General features: G+C 34.5%; 1 protein-coding gene across 4 annotated transcripts in view; it reads right to left on the reverse strand.

The window, feature by feature from the left end:
* The window catches only part of FOXP2 (forkhead box P2), a 189,434-nt gene that overhangs the window by 95,921 nt on the left and 70,406 nt on the right, over nucleotides 1-23,107 (reverse strand). The window lies entirely within an intron of this gene.

Here is a 23,107-nt window from a genome sequence, read left to right on the forward strand (position 1 = left end):
GCTACATTATAAGTGTAAGCAGTTAAATTACTCCTTCAATATCTTAATCAATACTCTCTTTCTTCTACCACCATGGCAGTCACTTACTTACCATTCTATATTACTCTGGAGTATAACAAAGTCATGTCTAATCTTGATAAGGCTAAATAATTTTTTTGGTCATCTTTAAAATTTGACACATACAATATCTTTCAGCCCATTTTCCAGATCATTAATAAATATATTAAACAATGCTGTTTAATGTGCAGGTCAGTGGTAGATAGAATGTTAACCTTCTGCCATGATGAAAATTGACAATTTACTTCTACTTTATCTTCTGTCTTTTAACTTGTTTCTAACTTACGATGGAGCTTTTAGCTTTCACCCAGAACTATTCAATTTTCTTAATAATCAATTGAGAAGGACTGTATCAAAGGCTTTTTGAATGTCTTCTTGACATTCTCTTGGTCTTACTTTAACAACATATATATTTTTGAGACATTTACAAATATTTCCTGTAGATGGAAAATACTGGCTCTTCTTAATAGATGTAATAGAGATGTATGTGCTCTGCAATTTCAGTAAACTTTGAGGCTGCAGAAGAGCAGCATGATTTGTCCTCCAGAAAGGTCAAACCACCAAAAACTTCCAGCTGAATCAGTAATGCAGAAAAATTAAATATAAGGCCGTATTTTATCCTGTTAGAATGAAGCACTTCAATGCACATGGTAAATCACACAGGCAATGAGAGACTCAGAAGCGGTAGCAGCAGCAGTACCATGGGAACTACTGCAACTATACGAAGGGTCCCATGCTGCTGACCAGGACCATGCTCTAGGAATTGCAGACACAGAGTAAAATGATTGTCCTATGTAAGACAAGAGATGACAGTGACAGACTGATAGGAAATACCTGTCATGATAGCAGACAATATATGTGCCTAAGCTTTCTATACATAAACTGGAGAAGTCTGAATGATTGACTTGGAGGAGGATAATGAGGTACCTCATAATCATTACAGACAGCACAGGATAAAGTACAATAGGGCTTATCTGAAAATCTAAAAGTAGGAAATTAATGGCATTTTTTCCCCTACCTTATAAGGAATAATGGGTATCATGAAGTCAGTCTGTGAAGGATTATAAAACCGAAAACAAACTGCCTATATTCGATGCTTTGAAGGCAAACTCAGGAAAGATACAGAGAGAGATGTTACGAAAATAATCTGTGCAGAACAGTGGCAGCAATGAGACAAGATGACATTTGTCATAAGCTGAAAAGAGGCCAGTTGTAGCAACTGAAACTTGGAGAACCTGCATAGGAGTTTCAGCTCAGTGCACAGATTAAAAGGTTGTAGGTTAGTATGGATGAGAGGAATAGGAAGGAGACCAAAATTTGAGATGTTTTTTAGGTTCCAAACTTTAGACAACCAAGTGAGAGTGAGAAAGGAAAGATTATTCCTGTTGGTCTTTAAATTGATGTCTAAGCATCCACAGGTTGGTATCAGGTAGATGGGATGAGTTTGGGAATTAAAAATAAAAATTAAACCATGAAAGTGTAGGATGTAAGTGGGAGAAAACTTACTCCCTACAGATACTGAGAACAGTATAACTACTGAGCTCACAGATTGGCTAAAGAGATGAAGAAGCAAATGACTGAGCAAAAGATGTAAATGGAAGAAAGCAGCAGCGGCCAGTATGAACTTTCTATCAATTTTGTCAGCTTCAATCATGAAATCAGTTTCAGTTTTTCATATCGTTTTTTGTGTCAATTCTCTTTCCTTGACAGAAGTATTTTTTTTTTAATAAAAGAATTACAACAGAAAGTTTATAGCTGACAAAATCTGTTGCTATTAGTAGTACTGTCAGCTCTGCCCAAGAGCTGACTGATAAAAAGTGAGAGAACCTGTTGGATCCAAGAGTCTGTCCTTGGACACTTGCTCTGAAAAGTCACATTCATTAGAATCTATGTGAAGATTATGCACGAATAAGGAGAGTCCTGTTCTTGCCAGTTGCTCAGTATGAAGTGCTATTTTCTCACCACACAACAGAACTAAGTACATACTTGAAGCTGAAGGTGCCTGCTGCAATTAAAGAGCTCATTTACCACCACCATCTACAAAAAATACTGTTTAAATGTCCCCAGAACAATTAGTGATGTATAGTATTTGGATTACGGAGTGGGCAAGGCTTTTCACACAATCTAACAACTCTCACTTTTGTGTAAATACATACATAAAAACCAAACAGATTTACAGCATTCTGTTTAGTGGTCAAGAAAGACAGAAACTGTTAAGATTGTGAACTGAATTGGAATTTATTTTTTTAAGGGTCTAGAGCAATTGTGAATCTACTGTTTTGCCAATCACATCTGATGACATTTAAAGTATATACAACTGCTCTAGACATCATCTACTTTATTTGCTTGATATTTCCTAGCAATACACCAAAGCTATTCCAATACAGCTGAAATGAAATGTGGGAACATGATGAACAGAAATCCTATCATGTTTTGTTAGATTTTGGGTACTGTATTTTGTATCTGAGACTGCCCTATCATACTGAGAATATTAAGAATTGGCTAATTATGGTGGAAATGGGCTCCAAGGAACAAAAAATACCAACAGATGAGTTAACTCAAGACTCAATCAAGCCCATGGTAAAGTTGATGAGAGAGTTAAGCATAAAAGAAAGTTTATGTAAGAGGTATCTGTACAGAAAAGCAGACTATTTTCAGAGTAAATTGTAAATAAAAACTCAAACAGTTGTAATGCATTCCATGAATTAGCAAAAGTCCAATGACAGAAAAGAAGGACTAATAGTAAACCCTTACTTCTATGCTTTCTGCCTAAATTAAAAACAAAAACAAAAACCCAATTCAAATAGATGTTGAAGATGTTAGAGTATATGATTCATAAAACAACTAGGGATTCTATACCGGATTCTATATAGTTTAGGCAATTTTATATATTTTTTTCTAATTAATACTGTTTCATTTACTCTTACACCCTTTGCATTGCATTTTAAACTTAGACTATAACACCCGGGATACCATAGTACAAAGGAGTGTAATTTCTCAAAAAGGAGTTGCAGATTTAGGTCACAGATTTATTGTAACAATCACCACTTAGTTTGTAACTAAAACATTTTAATGTCTTATCTGGTGTTTTAAACGGCCTACTACAAAATAATTTATGTTTACAGCTAATATCACCTAAATATACTGGCTTTCTTAACTGTATGGGGAACCTTTTCAAAACAATAAATGGAGATAACGTGATACAACTCCCATCAAAGTCCACAAGAGGCATGTGGCTCAACATGTTCTCCTATGTGTATTGTATTAGGCATCTGCCTGGTCAACAATATGCTGTTACAAAACTGAATATTAACTGAGCAAAGGGTACACAGTATTATGCTCAGACAGTTTAAATTACGTATGAGCAACTGATTTATCTTACATTGAAACAAATCAAAACAAATTGTTGAGTTTCATCCACAAAAGCTACAAAAATTAACCAGCATTACATTAAAAACTACTTCTTCATTTCTTTTTAGAAATATAAAACTGCTTATGAATATTGAAAGACTTGAGAGCAGCCCAAATCCAACTGGTCTTTTCACTATATTGTGGAGAGTATTTGCATTTTATTAATTCATATTATGTGAGTGATAACACTAAGGTGTGTCACTCACTTGCTGTGTTTGTACCTCATAAGGATGCAGTCAGGCACTAGTGCAAGGGGCCACTCCATGGACAGCCAGGAGCAGCCAGGATAAACAGACACTTAAGCTTCTTCATGTACACACACTAGTGATGGCCTGCCTAGTTCCAGGGATGCTCCCCATCTGGGGAACATGCTGTGCTGCTCTAGCATGAGCCAAAAACTTAAGGAACTGTTAATATACTGCTAAAACTGCCCATTATATAGTTATATAGGGTATAGAATATGCCTTTATGTGTATATATGGATATATGCTATTCTGTAGTCATAGTTTAAAATTAAGTGCCTTATTATAAGCTGAAGAATTAAAGATTGTTCCTCAGAGGTTTACAAGTGTGGCTTTATTCCTGTCTATAGTTGATATTGTTAAGTGAAGAAAAAAGGTTAATTTATATGAGACTACGCAGCAGGTAGTCTACAGATATCTTCTAGGCAGTCTATAAATGCTGCCTGTATCAGTAACATATCAACTGTTCCCCCTTAATCAACTTCATTTGGTAGTTTCTACAGATATTAAAAAGAAAAAATTATCAACAAACAAAGCAAATCAAATGAATGGACTAGATATTCAGCCATATGTCATAATTTGTAATAAAGAAAAGAAAACAGGTAAGTATTAAACCTAGTCATGATTCAGCTAAAGTTTTTTTTTTTTTAGCTAAGGTTCTAATAATCAAAATTATGTAGCTGTATACAAGACCAAAAAAAGTTACGATTTTTTTCCTATTGGATACAGACACAAGCTTCAGACGAACTGATGAAACCCACTGCTTGCTTGATATAAATTATGTTGCTGACAATAAAGTGTATTTTGTGATAAAATAAATCACTCCGCCATCAAATGACAATGAATTTTATTTATAGCAGGATGGAGAAAGCCTCTGAAAACGTACTCCATTGAATTTTTCATTGTTGTAGTCTATGCTGGAGCTGGCTGTTCAGGGCAACTATTACAAATATCCTACCAGTACAAAACAAAATACTGAAAAAAAAAAACCAGCTTATGCAGAGTGATATTCTAGCTTCATTTTCCTAACTGGGATATACCATGAGCTAGCATAGAGGTGACATTTCATATGATGTCATAGGTCTTCTCTGTCTTTGAAAATGCAGAATTACAGAAAATCTGTTCTGATTTTGTCCAGTAAAAGGTTTACTTAAGGGTCTTCTGCACAAGTGTGATCTAAATTTACAAGACAAGAACACACACACACTACAAGTTGTTGAATGGTGTCTCTCTTCATGTCGTATTTCAACTCACCTTAGTTGCAGACTTCAAAGAAGCCACTCTTCTCTCTACAAGACTCAAAAAGCAGCGCTGTTTTACAGGAGAAAAAAGGCACAAGGGACTTTGCGTGAAGAATGTACTCTAGAACCTTTGATTCAGTACTTCTTACCTCAAGCTTTAAAGATACGAAATAACACTTCCCGAGTTACAGCTTGCTTGTGCTTTTTAATGTACACACTGAAGGAAGGTAGTGTACGTTTTCTGCACTGCACAATGAGAATTTTTCATCTGTACTGGAATTCCCCTTTCAAATAAAATTAATTAAACCAAAACTGTACTTGAGAAATTAAGTCTCCAAAGATCCTAATGAGGCTGCTTGTAATATTCTATAAAAATATTAATAAGACAAACATCTCTAGGCAAACTTTTTACCAAATAATACGCAAAGAATTAAAAATCTTCCACATTCTAACTGCTGTCTTTAACCTCAGAGACATTCCTCATATGAACATATACATTTTCTCTTAAACTGATACTTTTAGACAGTGGTCTGTGTAGCATGATCCTCTTAACCCACAATCCAGGACTGATAATATTTCTTTCCTTTGTATACTTCTGAGGAGCTGCTGAAATGCTTGGCTGCCTAAACTGCAGTGTAAATTACATTCTATAGAAGTGGAGAGTGATTTTAAAAAACAACCCATCATTTTTATGAAACACCAAAGAAAGCTGAAGAGGAAAAGACATCCACTGCTCTGTAGGAACACAAGGAGGCAGAACAAAACACAGGACAAATTATAATTTTACAGTTACATCATAAGTACTTCCCCTGTCCAAGCTGACATATAGCATAGTATATTTTATTTTATATAAATGTAGAGCTCATGCTATCTCTACCTTGTAGTATTTCTTTCTCATCTCTTTGTTACACCAATAAAGAATACTGACTGAATCATAAATGTTCTCCACCTGCTTATTGATCATTTTCCCTGGAAAACTCCAATTTGTTTATTTTATGTTCTGTCAGTTCAAACTGTGCCAAAGTGACTAAGTCCAGTGAAATAAATGCCACATACCCTGGAACACCACATGACCAAACCCCATATTTCAGTAACAGCAGCTATAGGAATTAAAAAAAAAAAAAAGAAAAGAGAAGAAGAACAAGTATGGCCTTCCTACTGTGTTCATTAAAGAGCACTGAAAAGATAAAAAGATTGCAAGGCTAGGCAATAACTTAAAGGACATAGCAACTAATTTTAATTACTATCAGTTATCAGAAAATGAAATTACATGAAATTGCATTACATATAGAATATTTGCTCAATTTTTTTTTTCCTTAAGGATGATAATTAACCCATAAAAGCCCTAACTCTAGCAAATATTTTTCACAGATAGGGAAGAGCAAATTGGCAGCAGTCCACGTTACAATCAATTATTTGGATTCTCTTAAAAGTTATCCACCACATTCTGCATATGATGTTTTTTAATGCAGATCCAGGTTTTGGAAATGAGCATACAAAATTACATCCTGATCAGTTTGATCTGTTCTTTACACATTTGTATCAATGTTTATAAGACTCTCTAGCCACTAGATTTGCTGAGATTCAGAAGTACTAAACCAAAACCAAAATCAAGTCATTGGATATTTGTTGCATAGACCTTGTCTTTATTACCTGGTTATCCTTGATAGAACTGGGTGAGATCTTTCAAAGTGATGATGATGATACCATCAAAGCCTGTAATTTGAGCTGAAATTTTTCTCCAGCACAAATGAAACCAGTCCCTATATCACATCACATTACACATAGAAAGACGTTGAAGTTTAAGCCACAGACTTGAACAGACTGCATGTTTTCATACAATTTTCTTCAAACACAAATGGAGGACTGAAAACTCATTCGTCTTTCATTTGCACAACTTTCTTTCCTCTTTTGTAGTCTGAAATCCCCCTTATGGGTGCTAACTTAGAAAATGAAGTTGCTTGATTTCCTTCTGAATGCACCTCTACAGTTAGTGGATATAATATAAAAATTCTATAAACAAGAAAAATATTATAAATGGACCTGTTCTATAATTCCACATTTTCCTAGCAGCTATATATAACATGCAAATACTAGTTAGGTAAGTGAATACTGAGGTCAGTTATTTTCACATGGAAATTTCTTCCAGTTGTCAAACTGGCTGACCAGAGTTCCATCCTGCTTATTCAATCCAGCAGATTCTTTTCAACTCTATAGATCCTGAAGGATCATCAATTTGGAAAGCTAGTATGGGAAAGGCACAATATTTGCAGGGCCTCTTTTCTATTTCAAAGGAAAAGAAATTTAAAAAAAAAAGAGCCATTATTTTAATTTGAACAGCAGTGCTTGATGTCAAAATACTTGGTAATAAGAAGCTTGTGACTATTTAAGGCACCCATGTGCCAAAGCATGCATCTGAGCAAAGTAATCTGAAACAAAAGACAAGAAAGTACTTGATTTTGTATGAAGATTCCTGTAAATAAATTAAAACCCCCTTCCTTCAAGGATTCACTTAAGATCCCACAGACCTAATAATTAAACAAAGTTCATATGAAGTCAATCTCGCACTGATACACTATTGTACAAAGTAGTATTGTACTCAAGTATTATGCAAAAAGTAATTAATTTGCACTTAAATCACCTTCGTGCATGAATTACCAGCATTTCCATTTTACAGATAGGAAAACTGAACCAGAGAGATTATAGATGGCTTGCTCAAAATTAATTGTCGTATTAGCAGCATTGGGCAACAAAACTCAGAAGATAAATCGAGTTAGAGAGTACCTGACTGTGAGTGCTGAGCTGTTCAGCTCTAGACAAGCAAAGTGAAAAATAAGTTGATCTTTATCTGACAAATCCTTCCAGGACATATTTAAGTCCTTTTTACATCAGTAATGGGAATATTCATAAGTTTAAAATTAAGTGTATCGCAAGAGCTTGCTAAATCAACACCTCATAGATGCTGTGAGAGAATTGTGTTCTGAGCATCCAGCACACCATGTTGCTATTTCAATAAGAAATTGAAACATAAAACTCATCTACGGAGATTTACTTCATGTTATTACAGACAGGAAACTGTAGGCTTCAGCTCAACCACCATGGATTAATGATAAAAAAATATGTTTTTTCCTCCCTTTGAATTCACAATATACTATGCATTTAAGAAATTCTGTTCTATGGGTAAACAGACACAAATGACAGTGCCAAGATTGGAAATAAACACCTTCAACTTCACTGAAACCTAAAGGAGCTTATCTCTATATTAGATCATGCCCCTTAAAAGTATATGAAGCAGCCTTCCTCCACTTTCTGCATATATGGTGGAAAAGAAGCAAGTTTTAAGACATTCTGAAGGAAGGTACCCATACTCTGGTCCCATTCCATGGGTACAATATAGCTGTAATGATTTCTACGATACTGGTAGCCAAAATGAAATGGTTATACCTAAAAGTGCTACAATACCTGCAAGGTATGGATAACGATCACAGAACACTACACTTGTTTGGGTGAGAACATAAAAGAGAGGGCAGGAAGATGATACAACTGTCTTGTGGCTCCAATGTATTCAAGTAAAACTAATCTGCTCTAACTGGAATTTCATATTAGAAACCAGCAAACAGGTTTCCATCTAAATTATTTTGTCAACAGCATGGTGGTATCCTTGCTAACCGTACTTGGCACCAGTGAATAATTAGATACACAGGGGTGTGACTCCAATTGAAGGTGTTGGCATTGTAGCACTCTGTGAAAATATTAACTATGAGGTTAACTCCAATTTTCTCTTCTTTAATTAAATGCACATGGTACTAATGAGGTAACCTACTGTTCCTTGATAGCACTAATTAGCTAAGAGGAGAGTACACTCTCACACTGCAATTTAAACCTAAAAATAAGGTTGAAATATGCTAATTGCAGGCAATTTAAAACAGTACAAGTTGTAGAACTAGTCATAATAAGGGAAACTGTCTGCTTTACAGCTCTGCAGCTGTACCTTTGGTTAAAATCAAAACACGCCACACAATTTTAGAATGATTTGGCAAAGCACTCATGAGTCTCCTCAAAAATTGTTACTTAATTCACAGTATACAACATAAATGAAAACAAAAAGGAAAAAAAAGCCCACCCAAACTTAGTTGCTTATCTAGCGAAAGACAAATAATACCTGATGAATAAGAACAAAATCTGATGAACTCTTTGCAGAAAAAATGTATTTTGTTTAGACTAGTTTGAATTTTCCTACTAAACATTTCAAAGTTTCATTTGTAGAGGTGTTGAGCAGCTGCAGCTTACACTGACGTCAGTGGAGTGCTAGGTGCTCAACTCTCAACTGAAAGTCTGGCTCTAAAGTTAGACTTTTTAATGGAGAAAAAAAAAGGAAAAAAGAAACATGCTTTCTATAGAGAAAGTACATTTTAAAGAACAAATCTGTGATTCTATGTACAACTCTGGAGTTTCAAAAATAGCAACACTTTGTCCTGTATCATCAAGAGTATTCTTTATGAGGCAACACAACAGATGAATTGTACCCAAAGGTGCATAGCATATTGATTTGTAACAACAATTTTAAATTTCTTGATTTAGGGCTCCTACTGTTGAGCGGAAAAGAGAAGATGGAATGGACAACAGTCTTTTGCTGTACAAGCTATTTTGCTAACTAATGTTTGGGGTAAGAGTGGTCTGAACTGTGGCAGACAGACTGCTTTTTAAAAACGGGTTTTTTCCTCATTACTGAAAAGAAGCAGTAATACAAATACCTCTATTACAAGAAGATAAAAGGATTACAAGATAGTGATCCCTTAACAGGACACAAAGCAGAGATTTTAAGTGAACACAGGCACAGAAAAAAGACTTGAACTCAATAAAAGTAGCATCTTCCACATAATCAAGATGATTTATCTGATTTTATGAATTGTTTCAAGAAAATGAACACTAAGGAAAATGTTAACATCCACATTGTCATTCCACATGAAGCAAAATCTCTTCAAATGTATCTACAGATATGATTGCACGTTACACATCTTATAATAAGCAGATTTCAATAAGGGATAAGGAATGATCAATAAAACTACATAATAAGTTGTCTGACTTTGCACTACACCTTTTGTTTTATTTTTAATGAATTATATATGTGCCTACAGTTCATTTTTCAGGCATTCAAAATGTAATTCCCCTTTAGGAGCATTAGGTTAATGCAGTCGTGGGGTTTAGTTCCCTAATTCAAGGCAATAAAGCTAAACTACCAAAGCGTCCATAAAATGTCCATTCCACATTTCCCAAGACACTATTACATCTGATAGACTTTCATCGAGGTCCTCAGTTATAATATGCTACAAGAAGAGTACAAGAGCAATCAAAAGAGTTAGTAATGTATTTTTTTGCTAGTTATTTTCAGCAATATTGAAGAATCTGTTTAGGAGCATTTATAGGCTACATGAGCAGCTGGACTATTTTCAACTGAAGAGACGAGAACACAAGACCCCAAAGCACCCTTGCCAGTCTAAGGTGAGCATCAGATTCTGTCATGTTCTTCCTGACTCCCTCTCAGTTACTGATTTAACTTTTCATCTGTGAGCAAGAATAATCAAATGTTAAAAGAGAAGTTAATGCAACTACCAGTGTATGTGGATCTCAACTTATGTCCTGTCTCTAGCTAATGTCCATTTCAAAAAGCAAAATCTCCACCACTCCACAATCTAAAATTTCTACCCAAGATGAAACGTACATTGTGGCACATGCATGTAAACAGCAACTATTCTGACTTAGAGGACTGCTATGGTAAAAATTAGATGCAAGCATGCTCAGATCCAGTCCTGTTTATTTGCAAGATTTTCCATGCAGCCCAGGAAATTGCTGGTATGCCACATACAAATTCTGTATTAAATATATATATATTAAAGATAAGAAACACTATTGAAAGACTTGGGGAGGGGGGGTAGAAACATTTATTTATAATTTAAAATAATGTCAATGTATTTTACACTAAAGTTCACAGTTGCCTTACAAAGAGGAAAAGGGACACAAACAGAATTCTGTCTGTCCTATTTTTATAACTAAATGAACTCCTTCTATAATAGCAGAACAGAGGTTCTGCATTCAGAACAGCCTGTTCAGGCTTGCTCCCAGAAGTCTGGGAAATAAAAGTGGAGTGCAAAGACATGCATATGGCTGCAATTCATTCACCTCTGGAACATCTTCTGGAAAATGACCAAGGGATTGGAGCAGAAATATTCCTTTATTCCATTAATAACTCAAAAAGGCTTATTAAAAACTCATCTGTTCAAATTCCTTAATTATTTTCCAAAGCTGGTGGTCAGAAGAGCCATACACTTAGAATAATGTAAAAGTAATTACTAGTCCCAAATAATAAAAAAAAAAAATTAAGAAATAACTGCAAGTGTCAGTTTCACACTATAAAATTGTTATAAAGGGGTCAGTGATAAGTGACTGGAAGGCTACTTAATTTTTTTTTTCATTTGCTTTTATTTGCTCACTTTTAAGGCATTTTCCCCCTTTGACCGAAAAAGATTTCCCACAGAATTCTGTGAGAAATTTAACAGAGGCAAGACAGATTGGGCAAGATTAATCCCTCTCTGTTTTTAAGCAGCATGGTAAAAGTGACAGAATCACAGAATTCTCTGATACATTTATCATCTCTGTGGAACAATGTGCATGTTGCACCTGATTAATTTCTGACATATAAAGCATAACTACAATGAGTTCTACATTATTTTGGAAGGTACCTATACTGTATAGCCTTGACTGACATTTCTGCATGTAAACATCTCCAGTGAAAAGTGGAGTCAAGTGGAAGTGAAAAAGTTTTTAAATGCAAAGATAATTAAACCCACAATATCAGTGAGATCACTGAAATGACGCATATAATTCAAGTTGATTAGAAAAAGAGATTGTCATTTTATCTTCTTGATGGTTGTACTGTAAAGTGATAGGTCAGGCTAACCCTAAAGAAAAGCTTTATCATCTTCAGCTTACATCATGAGGTTCCCACCATTCTTTTCTTTCTTAAATAGCTTTCATTCCCTTAAGAATGTGCTAATAACTGACTGAATCAAAGATTTTATAGGTAGTTAACAGGCTATAAAGCAAACACCAGTTAAGAGAAGCACCACTGAAATGCCACACAATCTTAAATAATTTGCTGAAGGATGAAGCTACATCTAAAAAAATAAAGTTCTGTTCCTTCTTGAACAGTGATTTAGAGAAAAATCATTAATTAATAACTGTCTTCTTTAAACCTCTTGTTCACCTTTAGGTTGTGGTTACCAGTTGAGTTCTGAGGATAAAGAAAACGTGCAATACTGAACTGTTACAATGTTTTTACTTTTTTCCTGCAGTGTATCCCAAAGTTTTCAAAAATAAATGGTACAGCTCACCTGTGGCCATAGGAAGCAGCAAAGCAGAAAAACTTTGCTCTAATCTTGTCTTCCCTGTAGCCAGCTGTTGGTAGCCAGTGCCCTCAGCTGCGCTTCCTGTGGAGCAGGGATTTTCTCAACTGTTTGGCCCAGATTCTCAGCACAAAGCATCCCACACAGTCCATAAAGCTGAGTTTCAAATTTTCAACCTATTTCATTGACTGCTTACATAAAAAAATCAGCCTGTGTATACATACATATATATATATATATATATATATATATATATATATGAAAAACTAATACCTAGTATTTTCACAGATTTAAATCAGGTCATTAATAACAGATTATTAACCAAGGTCATATGCAAAAGATATAATAAGAAAAGACACAAAAACATAGAATCACAGTGTTGTGTGATTTTTCATACTGGCCAACTTTTGTCAGTTAGGCCCAAATGAATAAATAACTCTTAGAATTAAAGAAAATAAAAAGTCCCCACATTTATTTAGTTTTGGACATCATTTGATACCAAATCTCTCTGATCTAAAAATATCACAAGACGAAGACAATCATTAATAAATATATGCACTCTAGCTACAAATGGTAAATTATGTTTCAAAAATATATCTTTAACTTGGATATTGCATTTTATGTTTGTTTAAATACAGTATGTTTTAGAAAGTAAAAATAAAAAAAAAAGAAAAGAAAAAAGGAAACACATTTTCCTTCCAATGTCTACTTCTTCAAGACCTAAAGCAAATGAGGCATAAAGTCTGTGAAGGTTTTTAAATATACAGTCAATAGTGGGAGGAGATCAAAGTTTTTCTACTAAAGGGTTACATTAACCCAAAAAGAAAAATGAAAAATATGTGTTCATTAGTCCAGCCAGCTAACTTTTAAAACTCCATCGTAGCTATATTTCTCTAGAAGACAAAGCAAATTATGTTTATACAATAAATATAAAATAAATTACTACAGAAGAAAGTGTCACATTTCAGAAATGTTTCGCCATATGTTAGAAATTTCTCATTTATAAGCCCATTACCCAACAGTAGCTCTCAAGAATAAAGCTAATTTACATGTAAAATAGGAGTACAGTCTACTCTTTAAAGGCACAATGATAAACACACCAATTTGACAATTACATTAATATGAGTATTTGCATAATCTGCCTTCTACACCTGTTCTTAATTTGAAGCAGCTGCAGAACAAATCACATAACATAATCTGAATATGCCACTGAGTCACATAAACACACTAACCCTTCTCATTGAGTTTCTGTTTCGCTCTGTTTGCATGTTTGTTTTGAATTTACATGAACCCATGGAAAAAAAGCTTTTGGGTCGGGTAATTTATATTCATCAGAGATAACACACAGAAGCTAAAATGTTTTTTATTTGGGTTTTGGTTGTGAGTTGTTTTTTTTTGGTCTGCCTTTTTTTTTTTTTACTCTGTTACTGTAGCAGTGAGCAACAACTAGATACACAATGCATAGAAACTCATCATTTTATATCTTATTGCACTATGTACACCTGTACGTTAGAAATACATGTAGTACAACAGAAGTCTACCAATTAAATTCTTATTTGCTCCTAGCAAAATAAGACTGAATGGTCACCATATATTTTTACTTCTTCCTTTATTTCCCATTTGAGTGCTTTTCACTATTTAGAAAATTGTGTTGACTGATAACTCAAAATGACAGTTCGCAGTAATGAAACATTCTTCCTACGTGTATGCTGCTCCTTTATACAAACAAGAAATAAGTAATTTAATACACTGACTCTCTATGTATCCTGCCTGTCATTAGGCCTCATTCTGTTAACCTCCTTCAAACCAAGAGAAAGATGAGGGAAAGGTAGCACATGTGGGAAATAGCTGAACACATTAGACATGCCTGATATAGTGATGATAGTAAAGGCCAACGTTAAATGCAAAATGATAAAGCTGATGCTACTGCTGTCTTATTCAGTGAATAATCAGAGGCACAAACAGAGAACCCAACCTTCTTCTTCGCATAGCCTCCACAAGAAACACCCACTATAGAGCCTGTGTGCTAAGTTGTCTAAGGGGCTGTCTAAGCCCCTAAACTGATGGTGTTACTACAAGCAGAGGAGGGTCTCCTGTGCTTCTGAACAAAGATTTAGGATTGGCTATCCTTTTGGCCTGGGACCCATGATCAAATATTGTGTTACATTTAAAATGCTTTTCACTGAAACAAAGTTGAGTTATAAATTGGAGGGCCAGGTTTGAACAACCCACAACCATTCTGAAACTGAATCATTGCCCCATCACAGTATCTTTGTAACACAGAACATCAGGTCCTCTGGCAGCTACCAAAAAGTGTATAAATATTTTTATATAAAAGGGAAAATAGGGGTGATACTGTATTTTCTGATTATTCTTTCACTCTAGCAAAAAGTATGGCATCAGGCTGAAGCTGTCACATCTACTGGAGTTGGCATTGCTGTTCCAGTTCTTGCCTAACAGCACAAACAAGTGGGGATGCCAAATATCAGCAAAATTGGGAACTGCACCACAGAAAAATTACCACCAGCCTGGGCATGATGTAGGATCACTGCAAGTTATCATCAGAAATTAAAAAGAGAAAATAATTAGTCAAATGACCATGAGAATTTTCTATATTAAAAACATGTATATTTAACTTAATTGTAATCTATCATTTTCCTGTAGTAGCCTCTACAATCTGAAGCAGAGGCCACATTGAGTAACTCCTGGGAATCTTTTATTTTTAAACAGAGTTCTGGCACTTCATGGTAAGTAATTTAGCAGGATTCTGGACTGGGAAATGTCCTATTCATTTCTTCCACCAAATATTTAGCCTCTCTAGGCTTTAGTGCACTCTAGCCTCCCTTAGCTCACTAGACTAAAAATAAATAAAACAAATTCTGTATTTTAACATTATTTTATAGGTTGACTGGATGAGATATGGCATCAGCCTTTGCTGAGCATAGTATAAAGCACACTAAGAAACATCCACAGAATTGAGTCAAATAACTCACAACGCCTCTGTGCTGATGCAGCAGAAGAAAAGTGCAAGCATCCACTGTTTGCTGCAGTCCTATCCAACCAGATAGACATTTCAACTAATATTTATACCTCTAGATATCCTGTAACACAATTAAACATTCAGTTTAATCCATAGTACCTGGATCGGGAACAAAAACCTCCTGATGTTAAATATTATTAGAAAACATTGATTCTGCTAAAGAACAAATAAGGAATAAGAGACTAAGATTTCATCAAATGTATTTAAAAGTAATTCTACCAACATAATAGCATGCAGAAGGTGGGTAACATGCCCAATATATTGAGAATCTTTAAATGTTAGCTTAAAAACCGTGACACGTACAAATCAAATGACATAGCATGATACATACATGCACTGAATATATCTACTCAGTTTCTGTTACTCCTAAATGAAACATTTATTGTAATGTCATGAAAATTACTTTAAATTTAAAGACAAGCTGGTATAGTATTAGTGAGAACTAAATTTTGCATACAGCATGAATATAAATCACTGGAATGAGTATAAAAACTAATTACAGAAAACTAATCACAGAAAAACTAAATACATAACTGTCTGAACAACTATCTTCCTTTCCAGTAGATAGCTATGATCACAACCCATATATACATGTTGTAAAGTTAAATGTTAGTGGTTAGAAAGAACTTCAAGGTTTCCTAAGCTTAAATTAATAATGACTGTTGCTTCTACTGCGACTCATTGGTTTTGAGAAATGAAATATATTTCTGCTGTGATTTGGTTTTGTAAAACTTTTAAAATTAAATAAACATTCCCTCAAAGCTGGGTCTGTGTTCTATGTTACTTCTTGTCATGTTCTCTTAGCTCATATTTACTTAATTTTCTACAACTTTCTGATTTATCTTATTCCAGAACAGGACAGTCAATAATTTAGACCTATTCACATAGTATCAAATTTTATATAAGATGTAGGCTATGTCCAACATTAAAATTAAAATTAGCATTATACCTAACCTTAACACCATATATCACAGTTGTTTTCACCAGTTTAAGAGTAGATGATAGACTAATACATAAAAATACATAACTATCATTAAAAATTGTGCTGATTTTTTTTCCCAAATGCTCCCATCACTTCTATATAAGACAGCTACACTTACATCTTCTCCTTTTTACCAATCGTATCTTATTTGAATGGGAATTAAACACATACAATTTGGAAGATTCTTTTCCTATACAATGGGAGAGACATTGCAGTCTTGTACCTAGGACCAGGAAGTTAAAGATCTGGGTTTCACTGCCTGCTCGGTCAAAATAGTAACATAGCTAGAAACTCACTGAGAGCCACATAGCTGCTACCAATGCAACTCAGGTACATCTTTTTTCTTTTGGAATATCCCTTTCAGATCCCTTTTGGATCAGTTTCAGATCATGACACATGTCGAGCATCTATTTTACTTTGTGGTGCTAGAAAGTGACTTGAAAGCTTGAAACCACTTGAGGACGCAGCTATTTTCCTTGAGCTTAATCAGATTAATGAAATCTTTCCACTACAATGTAGAGTAATTATGCCTAGGAAAATGCATACTACATTATCCTGATTTCAGTGCTATGTCACAAAGAGAAGTATTCATTAAGAGGTTGGACCAGGAAATGTCAGGTATTTGTAGAGGTTTTCATCTTCAAATCATGACTAAAAGCTGTCATATGAGTCCGATGGAACATGATTTGGAAAAAAAAAAAAAAAAAGAAGTTTTCTGGGGGATCCATACCTTTTTTTTTTTTTTTTTTGAGGAAATTCAAGTTCACTTGGATGGCCAAAAGCAAGTCTTCAGTAGGGAAATATTTTTCTAGATGTTGCTTGAAAAGACAGAAGAATGGCTTACTAAATTAGACCAAATGATCATTTAGCCTACTGGGCTGCCTCTAACAGTGGTCAATACTCAGTGCCCACAGAAGAGTAAACAAGCACAGTGACATGTGGACATAGAGATGCTTTCCCAGGCCACTTTCTACATCCCAGCATCCTGGCCTTTATAGACTAGGAAAATGAAGAATTTGCATTTTGTATGGATTTTTGTTACATTAATTTATTAACTTGATTTCTGAGCCAATCTAAATGTTTAGCATCCTTAACATTTTGCAGCACAGATCTGTTTCAGAATTTGGCTATATATTGCTTGAATACATATATCATCCTTTTAACTTGATTTCATGTATTTTTTTTTCTCCTTGAACTGCAAGGGAAGAATTAGATCCTGTGAACCCTTAGCACTTGTAACTGTAGCTAAAAGGCAACTCCGCAGCCATAAACCACAAAAGATAGACTAGAAGAGCTGGAGGGATGATAAAAGAGCAGAGATGTCTTGGGATTTGTAAGGATCACATCTCCTTCTCCTTTACCCAATATTATTCAGAACTTGAGCCAATGGATTTTGGTATTCCCTGAACAGTGTAAATAATGTATACCTATACCTTGTGCTCACACAGTTGGGTATGATATACACTCAAAGATGTATGAGTATAAACTTGCTGCCTGCTGTTTCAGTCCCACTTCAATAGGTATGTCAATGATGCATGTCTCTGTGTCTCTGCAGTTCTTTTTCTCTTCTTCTGCTCTGTTAGTGTTGCCAGAATGCACTGTATGCTCCTGCAAATCTGATTTACATTAAAATTTTGTACAGTTATTAATACAAGAAGACTCAAATCTTTAACAAAAAGATATACAATAGTATGAACACTTAAATATTAAAAGTGTGAAAAATAAAAGTTTAATCTTAATAATGAGATCAATACTGGGCACATAATCTAAGATAACATTTTAATTGAAATATTTTAAGTTTATAAATAACAGTTTTTTGACCATGGCCTGCTAGTCAAGGCAAGAGTCTGGAACAGTATTTGTCAAGACCAACAGTTCCTCCTTGCTTTTTTCATAAGGAAGAAAGTACACTAATTACAATTCTATAAAGGATACCCTTTGTATGTAAATAACATTTAAAATTAATAATTAATAATAACACTAACAAAGTTGATAGGTAATGAAATGAAAATCGCAACACTAATTCTCCCAGAAATAAAAAAGCAAGTGCAACTTCTTGTACCATTTCTATGGCACCATTCTAAAGGTTCTATGCTAATAGCATTCTCAAGAAAAAAAAAACAAAAAAACAAAAAAAAACAAGGAAAAGATAAAATGATCTGCCAGGTAAAACAAAGGTTTTCAAAATCTTTTTATAATTCCTGTTGACAGTTTCAAAAGGGAAAAAAACAACAAACTTAAATAGCAAGGATTCTTCCATGAAATAAGATTCTGTTTATAAGTTCCTGCTGCACTCTCTGGCATTAACAGAGGCTAAATTGAGAAATAATTTCTGTGTAAATGCAGTACATCAATGTCTCCAATACACTTGATGCTACCTTAATTATAAGAAGGGATCTGTTTCTGCTATCACTAAAAAAAACCCAAAAAACTAACCAACAAACAAACAAAAAAAACCCACCTAAATGATTTCATACACACTAAAAACCAAAATACAATAAATATTTTATACTGATAATTCAAAGACTATACATAATTGGCAGATTTTAATATTTCACTTAATCTTGACAATGTTACCAAAACCCAAGAGGGTTAGGAAATCACTCTTAACAGCTATTGATGCAATATTATCTCTGGATGTATTTTAAGACCTTATTAATTATAACTATTGAAGCTGATACCACACCACTTATGTTTATCAACTACAAATATTCTACACAAAGTTATAACTGTTTGTTTCTAGAGATCTGTCTGGAGTATTACAATACAAACTATGCCACCCCAGTACAAATTATGATGGATAAATACTGACTCAAAGAACTTTGTACAAGTACTCTACCCAAAACAAATATTTTCCTGGACTAAACTATTTTGGAAGATGCTAAATTAATATGACTTTTCTCAGTGTGGAAAAGAACCCCCCTCTCTTAATTTTGGCTCTGAAACTTAGGAGTTCATATTCTATGCCAGGCCCTAAAATGGCTACAATAATAATGATCTCATAAGTGGGCTGTTAGACTAATTCACTTTATTTTCAGGCACCATGAGACAATCACCTTAAAACTATAAATACTCTAAAATATTATGAAAGTGGGTATTTTTATGAGACTTTTTTTTTTAATAATAAATTCTGACTCTTAGTGCATTTATTGCAGAGAAAAGCAAATGAATTATAGAATGAATGCCTTGCAATTAAAAATGTCCAATTGTCTTACTGATAATAATGAATATAATAATAATGGATAACTTATGAAGTCAATATATTTTTCTAATAGCTTTAAAAAAATCCGGACCATATAAAAATATGTGAAGGTGTCCAGCTACTTAAAACTATGCTCATAGAAATCGTTGTCTTCAGTTGTACTCTAACAAGTGAATATTAAAGTATCCAAACTGGTCATATACTGAAAGTGAATTTAAATAGATAAAATGTAGCGAATTTAACATGTCATCTGTAGTTTACAAAATGCCAATTACTATCTAGTTTTCAATGTTTTCCATTCATGAAATAGATCATAAATCTACAGAAAATAAAGTTGACTTTTGAAAAAGTAATCAACTGTCACATCATTTCTCTCTAGAGATATTCAAAACTCGCCTGGATGTGTTCCCGTGTGATCTGGTATAGGTGGTCCTGCTCTGGCAGGGGGATTGGACTAGATGATCTTTCAAGGTCCCTTCCAAATCCTAACACTCTATGCTTCTGTGATTTCATGTACATGCCATAATTTGAAGGAGGCATTAAAATCCTTGTAAACTGAATCTGTTGATAATGTGGTTATTTCAGTAACCAGCACACCATTCAAGCTGGTCAAGCTTTATCTTTAAGTAGGCAGTGTGTGTGTGGGAGGTGGCTCTTCTTACATTAGTTCTACTAGAATGATGTTCCAGAAATTCTGCACAGTAAAAAGCTCTCTTTTTCATAGTTCATTCATGTTTAACTTACCTACATATTTAAAACTGTTCTTAAGAAGTAAAAAATATGTTCCTTCCTTCCTACAGTTTGCTTTTTGATGCAAACTCCATAGAGCAATCACAACATCTGTGTAGTCTGAATGAAACCTTCTCGGACTTGTATATCACAAAAAATGCATACAGAATTTACACAACCTCCCTGTAGTAAATGAGCTAAGGTATCAGTCACAGTCAAAATGGTGAGATACCTGCATACCACATAAATTCAAGGCATCGGTACTAGAACCCTGAATCTTTCAATAGAACCTATAGAGTACATTTCTAATACACTAAAAAGGACCTGAAATTAGGTTGACTGCTTATCTCCACTACTCCAGATGAGTTCATAAAGACGCCTTTTAAAATGGCATTAATAGTTCCCTAGTTTTACTAGAAATACTTTAGAAATTAATTTAGGACTGTATGTTCTTTTTTTTTTTTTTTTTTTTGTCTATTTCACTGTTTATTCACAGTCATACAACAACCAATACACTGAGCTGCTCTTTTCATTTTAAGTGATGGACATAAGTTTATGGAAGGAATTTTTCTAAGTTCTTAAACACATGACCTTGCTCTTTGGCATACTTTCTAAAACGTATTAAAATTTACTTTCTAAATTATAGTCTTGAAAGATATCTACCTTTTAAAACAGTCCTGCTCTCTTGTGAACCCTATCGTCCTATTTTCCTTCTCATGGGTGAAATATATGCCCCCGGTTGTTGAGGCAGTCTTGCAGTTAGGCATTTTGTCTTCCTCATGCAGAGTATGGGTTCAAATCTGTCTAATCAAGAGATTTATTTCGTATATACAAACATCAATAGCCATTCAACTATGAATTTTCATTATTATTTCCACTTCAGAGACTATGTTGTCAAAATGATTTTTTTTTTCCCATGATAACCTAAACTGTTCTAAAATAAAAACAAACACTTTTCTGTGAATGACTTCACACCATACATTCTAGTGGGAAATATTTTTCTTTTCTTTGGTAATTTGATTATTCTTAAGCATCAAGCCCATAGCTATCTGTATACTAAATTACAGATGCATCAATTTGGAAATGGCACAAAGCTGATTTTGGCACCTTCTGACATGATGGGTTATTGTATTGGTTTTCCTCAGTACTCAGTAGGCTTTTTTATCTAACTTTAAGTGTATTTCTTAAATAAATGTATTTACTGAGAAAATAGTGGAAATTCTCATCCTCATTTATACTTCAGGTTCTTGGGAAATTCCTTGAAACACATTGATGTTGTTGGCATGCCACACGGTTTCCTTTGTAAAGTATTATTGTCACACAATTGCTTTTCAGAGCTTCACACAATCAAGTAGTAAAACACTGAATTAGTGTTTAGTAAATTATTCACCATTAACTCTATTTCATAACAACCTTACCTGTCTATTTCAAGGAAGTTGTGTTAGAAGCATAAGAAGGCATAGAAAGACCTAGAACATCGAAGTGGCAACTGTTGGACAACACCCTTCCTGAACAGGACGTTGAGCAAAAAAGGTTTCATTCTGTGATTGCTTTTTCAGCAGTATGCATGCTCACATTCCTTTTTTATTTTTTTTAATGCAGTATTACTGTGTAATATTTATGCATGATCACCTGGATAAGTTTAACAGTTTTTAATACAATGTTACATATGTACAGCTGAAGTGAAGGTGAACTAAAATTAACACCCTCCTTGATCCTGGCAAGCATTCAGGTTCCTGATTAGCCTAATCACCCCCTTGTCTTGTAAAGTCCCCTTGTCTTGGTAAAACAGCTGGACAACTAACAAAGTAACTACGAAATAATGTCTAATGATTGGAAAATGTCAAGACAAGTATTTAATTCAAAAAGTAAAATTCATCTGAAAGAAAAAAAGAAAAAATATGGGGAAAGTAATCTGCTCAAGGAACTTCTCTAACGGCTATGGAATTTCATGTGAAAAGTTGCATTTGCTACTATTGACTGAAGATTCTTCATTATTTAGTCACAGAACTTTGGTCTTGGTAGAAAATTTTCTTGACTTCTGTAATATCTGATGAAATTAAAGACTTCCAGCAAAAAAAGAGACTTTCCTTAATAGTAATTTAACTAGACACGGTTTAAAAAAATCTACACCCATTTAGAGCATTCACAGAATATTTTGTTCACTTGCTTTTCCTGCTTTGGTGATTTCTAAATCAATGTACACTAATGTGTTTTTCAAATTCAAGAGTATCAGGAGAGCCTTGCTTGAGTGGTGTGATCCTAAACTGGCATAATTAGGGCCCTGCCTGGGAGCAGACCCTTTAATAGAGCTGCACACTGAGTGGGGAACCATTCACACATTCCCTCTCAGCTCTTCACAAGCTTTTCTGGGCAATGAGCCAGCTAGTAAGAGAATCAGGCTGATTCAACCTGTTGCAAGAGCCTGGAGAAGTGGCTTGAGGGAACCCACACCTCCCAGAACTGCAGAGGAACTACTCACATGCCTGAAGAGGAGCAATTGTGAACATGTATGCCAACTGCACGGGGAGGGTTTACAGGGGAACACTCTCTCTGAAGATTTGCCTTTCTGAATCTAAGTGAAGAACTGGAGCTATGTGTTCTCCCCTCTTCTCCCAATTGTCTAGAAGTAGCACAATCAACAAGAAATAAAGGGGGAAAGGAAGGACATGATTGTGATGTGACAATGACTCCCTGACCATCACAGTAATGGAGTGACATGTCAGACTGCTGCACAGACATATGTTGAATATTAAAATATTTTCTGAAAGCCCTGATCACATAGTAATCCTAATTAGTA

This window comes from Indicator indicator, chromosome 3 (assembly GCF_027791375.1).
Source record: "Indicator indicator isolate 239-I01 chromosome 3, UM_Iind_1.1, whole genome shotgun sequence".
NCBI lineage: Eukaryota > Metazoa > Chordata > Aves > Piciformes > Indicatoridae > Indicator > Indicator indicator.